Source organism: Schistocerca piceifrons, chromosome 4, assembly GCF_021461385.2.
Source record: "Schistocerca piceifrons isolate TAMUIC-IGC-003096 chromosome 4, iqSchPice1.1, whole genome shotgun sequence".
In the NCBI taxonomy this organism is placed as follows: domain Eukaryota; kingdom Metazoa; phylum Arthropoda; class Insecta; order Orthoptera; family Acrididae; genus Schistocerca; species Schistocerca piceifrons.
The window spans coordinates 701,479,424-701,485,790 of record NC_060141.1 but is presented as its reverse complement, the minus strand read 5'-3'; the positions used below and the strand labels follow the sequence as shown (position 1 = coordinate 701,485,790).

The following is a 6,367-nucleotide window of genomic DNA, read 5'->3' as shown; positions in this document are numbered from 1 at the left end:
AATTATACAGCTAGTGAACAATATTATATCGAACTATTGTTATCTACACTACACCAGCTTTATTCAATTACGTAGTGGACCTGAAATTGGTTTCTGGTGACCATCGAAACCACTAATTCTGATTGTTTCTTATCAAAGAATAAACGATATTTTACGAAGAACGGAATATCGGTATATTCCTCAGCCACAACGTTATGTCGTTTGTACTACTGAGTAAAACACGAAATACGGAGTACAAAAAATTTCACCTCCTTGCGAGTACTGCTAAGGACAAGCGACACGGTTAACGAAAGAGGAACAGCTAGAACTTCCACGTTTAGCGTATACGGGGTCTTTACCGCCTATTAACGCGACACCACGCATGCCGACGGTAGGTAGAGGTAGGTCGTAAGAGGGAACGGTCTGCGGGGCGGAGTTCCAAGTGTTCCTCTGGGGGGAATGATCCTAATGAAGGGCCGACGCAGGAAGGTCGCTCATTGCCTTCCAAAGATCCCAGGCAGCGAAGGGAGGAGCGTGTTTTCCCAGACCTTCCCTGGTACTAGAACGTAGGGGGAGCTTGTGGACGTGTCGCTGTGACGAGGTGATATGAAAAGGTAACATAAGAAGGAGAAAAACAATGTGAATAATTTAGCTTCGGAACGTAGTTTACTTCTAACGGTTTATCCATTGGTAGTATGAAATATTGGTTCGCTGTTGTTATATTCCCAATAACTTTAGACTCCTTTGCTGCCTTTTCCTCTAATCTTCTGGCTTAATAAACCTAACATAATCATTCGGAAAGGGCCAGTTTGGGAACAAAGGGCTCTTTGTTCTCCTCGTATAAACAAACGAGCCACTTGACTTAGCGTCCTTATGTAAACGAACCATTGTAACTTATCGATATAAAGTAAATAGTTTGCGTATGTATAGTCACAAGTTACGTTTACCCAAGTTTAATTCATAGCCAAATGGTTTTAGCTTAATCTTAAAGAGCCTAATTTGCTACCTTCTATAATAACATGCCTGTTATTTTGAGTTTTATGATTTCTGACTGAAGATGGCCACTACCCCTTGCATAAGATATTCTTATGCAAGACTAACCTTAATTACGATTATGTATGTACCAAAAATGGTTGGCTTGCCTTCACCATTCCTGCAGTGCAGTCTTACTGGTGGTTAGTGACACCCATCACCAGTTGCCACTACATAACTCTTTGGCATATCGAAGACACCAGTCCGGAGCTCGTGGTCTCGCGGTCACATTCTCGCTTCCAGAGCACGGGGTCCCAGGTTCGATTCACAGAGGGGTCAGGAATTTTCACCTGTCTCAAGATGACTGTGTGTTCATGATGTCCTCATCATCAAAGTGGCGAGATTGGACTGAGCAACGGTTGTGAATCGGTATAGGCGCTGATAACCGCGCAGTTGAGCTCCCCACAAGCCAAACATTCTCATAATCATCATCATCATCATCGTAACCAGCATCATGAGATAAACTCATCATTTATGCTCTGTAAGTTGGCCTATCATCATGAAGGGTCGCCTCGATAGCCGAGTTGTCAGCACGGTAGAATGCCATGCAAACTGGCCTCGGTTCGATTCCCGACTTAATCGTAGATGTTCTCCGCTAAGGGATTGAGTGTTGTGTTGTCTTCGTCACGATCTCATCCTCATCGTCGAAGTGGTGTCAACACAAAAGCCTTGCACTAGGTGACCGGTCTACCCGACGGGAGGCCCTAGCTACACGACATTTTATTTGATCATGAAGGGGCAGGGGAGGTCAGTCTCAGCCCACTGGCAGAACAGAAGGAAGAAAATATCTATCATATTCTAATGTAAGTATTATCAACCTTTACATTTCTCTCATTGCTTATTATTATTAAAAGTGTGTTTTCATTTTTGTTATTTCTCTCACAATGCAATGTGCTCCTGATAGTGTGATCGGCCTTCCAGATTTCTGGGCTACAGAGACACAGACTTCCACTGAAGCAGAACTTACCTGATTTGTCAGACTTCTGGTGTCAACCATCTAATTTATCATCTGAGTTGAGTCTGAACCACAGCAGAATCAGCAACAGCATTCCACCAGTGATATATCACACCCAGACTTCAAGAACTCATCTTCATGGACTCTAAGGGTACCACCTGCATCGACACCGCTCATCTGTCTGTTGCAGTAGCATACCTTGCCTATTAATCTGTTATTATTCGTGTATGGGAGTAAGCATTTGGTTGTATGTACATCCTCCACTAAGCAGTTTAATACTCTGGTAGCTTTTGAAAATCCTCAGCGTTGAGGCATGAAGGTAGTGATTTCATTCTACGAGTGGTGGAAATTACGTCAGACATTTTGAGGGATAAACGCACTTTTCTGGGCTCAAATAGCTCCCCCGTTACTGCAATATGTGTTGGGGACTACATAAGAAGAATTAAAATACAAAACACTAAGAATATTGCAGAATAAACTCACTTTCAGGAATCAACTTTCAGAAACATGATGTGTGCTGGATCTGCCATCTGGTTTGCTGCAAAAGACTGTGTCAGGTGGTGGAAGTATGTGTATGAATTTTTCCGGAATGTGTGGTATGTTCACCCATGAGAACACTTCCAAAGACGATTTTCTACAAATTTTGATGTGTGTTGTGCTTCTGTATGCAATCTGTATGATGCATCATCACTACCTGGTGTTGCTAAAGAAATACCTGCACATGTGTTCATGTTTATGTATCCTAAAACTGCTTCTGTGGAATAAAAAAATGCACTATTTTTGTCATTTTCTCTCACAACTGTCTTTAATTTCAAAAAGATTGATACATAGGTTTATATGCAACCATAGAAACATAATTGGAGTTATTGGGTCTTCGTATAAGAATATCATGAGGGATATATTTGTCACCAAAATAATTCCTGACTTATTCACTACATAGAATTACATTTTTGTATAATGTCATTAGATAATTTAATAATTTTGACCATAAACTTATACAGAGACATTTATTCTTTAGAAGCAGTACACACCAATATACTATAACGATAGTAGCTATAAACTTTTATGCACAGTGATCCATTATAAACTAATATATACAGAGATTTTTATTTTACGCAAGAACTAAAAAAGTATAGTATGCTTCCCAAGGCAGTCCTTGAAAAATGTTTCGGTTATCATTATCTGATACCACTCATACAGCGGAGAGTTTTTTACATTCACTATTCATTAATGCAGTACCACTGTTTCATTGGCCTTCCTACATTTTACCATGCTTTAAAACAGTATCATTCTTTGAGACCAGTGTAGCAATAGAGGGAAATAATAAATAATGATTTAAGTTAACGGCCAATTAAAAGCGGCAATGGCCACTTCGCAACTTGGCCGCCAGTTTCGACGTTAGTCAGTTTCGAGCATTGCCCATATCATATGCACCCAAACATTGTGCAAAAACAATCTGGACACACATGCTGGATATGTGTATTCATACACACACACACACACACACACACACACACACACACACACGGTGTCCAATCAACTCACACACCCCTACACTACAAAGAATGGCCTACACTATTCCAAATACACACACGCGTTTTCAGTATCTATATATCAAACAAGTACGTCCTCTCTTTCTCTTTATCCCCCTACTGAACAGTAAATGGGTGGATGAGTTTCAGTTCCGGATGAGTTTCAGTTCTGTTCTAACAAATGTACCACCTTAGGTCATGGTGTGACATATAAACTTTCATAGGTCCCAAAAGCAAATATTTACTTTGCACACTATATGCAGAGGAGATGGTGGAGCACCAACATTCCTGGTAATCATCAATAATGAGATCCATTGAACCCACATGCTGCATACCATTTACTGGCCTTTGTTTGCCAAGTGTATCTCTGTGATATATGTACGTTTTCGACCCATTCATCTCTTCTTTCATTAGGCTGAATACCTGGTAGTTATGGGGCTTTAGTCCTTAAAGAGTTTTGTTCACCTATCCACACAAATGCATCAGAGTGGCACCTTATTACTTGTGCAGTTCATAATCCTTCACACAACAGATGAAGCTATAAATACACCCCTGGAAATTGAAATAAGAACACCGTGAATTCATTGTCCCAGGAAGGGGAAACTTTATTGACACATTCCTGGGGTCAGATACATCACATGATCACACTGACAGAACCACAGGCACATAGACACAGGCAACAGAGCATGCACAATGTCGGCACTAGTACAGTGTATATCCACCTTTCGCAGCAATGCAGTCTGCTATTCTCCCATGGAGACGATCGTAGAGATGCTGGATGTAGTCCTGTGGAACGGCTTGCCATGCCATTTCCACCTGGCGCCTCAGTTGGACCAGCGTTCGTACTGGACGTGCAGACCGCGTGAGACGACGCTTCATCCAGTCCCAAACATGCTCAATGGGGGACAGATCCGGAGATCTTGCTGGCCAGGGTAGTTGACTGACACCTTCTAGAGCACGTTGGGTGGCACGGGATACATGCGGACGTGCATTGTCCTGTTGGAACAGCAAGTTCCCTTTCCGGTCTAGGAATGGTAGAACGATGGGTTCGATGACGGTTTGGATGTACCGTGCACTTTTCAGTGTCCCCTCGACGATCACCAGTGGTGTACGGCCAGTGTAGGAGATCGCTCCCCACACCATGATGCCGGGTGTTGGCCCTGTGTGCCTCGGTCGTATGCAGTCCTGATTGTGGCGCTCACCTGCACGGCGTCAAACACGCATACGACCATCATTGGCACCAAGGCAGAAGCGACTCTCATCGCTGAAGACGACACGTCTCCATTCGTCCCTCCATTCACGCCTGTCGCGACACCACTGGAGGTGGGCTGCACGATGTTGGGGCGTGAGCGGAAGACGGCCTAACGGTGTGCGGGACCGTAGCCCAGCTTCATGGAGACGGTTGCGAATGGTCCTCGCCGATACCCCAGGAGCAACAGTGTCCCTAATTTGCTGGGAAGTGGCGGTGCGGTCCCCTACGGCACTGCGTAGGATCCTACGGTCTTGGCGTGCATCCGTGCGTCGCTGCGGTCCGGTCCCAGGTCGACGGGCACGTGCACCTTCCGCCGACCACTGGCGACAACATCGATGTACTGTGGAGACCTCACCCCCACGTGTTGAGCAACTCGGCGGTACGTCCACCCGGCCTCCCGCATGCCCACTATACGCCCTCGCTCAAAGTCCGTCAACTGCACATACGGTTCACGTCCACGCTGTCGCGGCATGCTACCAGTGTTAAAGACTGCGATGGAGCTCCGTATGCCAGGCAAACTGGCTGACACTGACGGCGGCGGTGCACAAATGCTGCGCAGCTAGCGCCATTCGACGGCCAACACCGCGGTTCTTGGTGTGTCCGCTGTGCCGTGCGTGTGATCATTGCTTGTACAGCCCTCTCGCAGTGTCCGGAGCAAGTATGGTGGGTCTGACACACCGGTGTCAATGTGTTCTTATTTCCATTTCCAGGAGTGTATAAAGCAACTATGGATCTGCATAAATGAGTTTTGCAGGCCAGTAATGAAACTCGTTCATATGAAGCCTGAATAGTTGCAATATTCACATACTGACACAAGCAGGTCTCATGCACTCTACTGAATCCCCATCCATCTCCAGAGATATGGATTGTAGTGCTATATTGTGTCCTGTTTAAAATTTACACTGCCTAAAAAATTGTTTTGGCAACGGCCTTGCCGCAGTGGATACACCGGTTCCCTTGAGATCACCGAAGCTAAGCGCTGCCGGGCGTGGCCGGCACCTGGATGGGTGACCATCCAGGCCTCCATGCGCTGTTGCCCATTTTTCGGGGTGCACTCAGCCTCGTGAAGCCAATTGAGAAGCTACTCGACCGAATAGTAGCGGCTTCATAACGACCGGGAGAGCGGTGTGCTGACATCACGCCCCTCCTATCCGCATCCTCCACTGTGGATTTCACGGCGGTCGGATGGTCTCGGTAGGCCACTCATGGCCTGAAGACAGAGTGCTTTTTTATTCATGTATAAAATTCTTTGCAGCATATAGCCCCTCCCCTGAGTAAACCACATGAATTACGCGGTGTATTCTCAAATTCTCTATTGTTTTACCGAAAGTATCATTTTTCATTACTTCAAAAACTAAATTTTTCAATGTCACACATTGCGTGAGCTCTCTGTTTGGCATTGAAATCAATTAACTACATCAGCCAGTGAGACTACTTGATGTAGGTAGGATGGGTGACCGTGACTACCTTCGTTCTTAAGTTGAGATACTGTGGGGGATTACGTGGAAGCGGTATACAGAACTAGGTGCTATAAAATAGCGGGAAATCAATGAATGCATTATGCAGTCTGTAAGTATATACCACGTCTGCCTGCATGACGCAAATAGCGGCAAATCA

General features: G+C 45.0%; 1 pseudogene; it reads left to right on the top strand.

Moving 5' to 3' along the window:
• The first annotated feature begins 5,671 nt into the window (after positions 1-5,671).
• Positions 5,672-5,789, top strand: LOC124796823 (annotated as a pseudogene).
• The last annotated feature ends 578 nt before the right edge of the window (positions 5,790-6,367 follow it).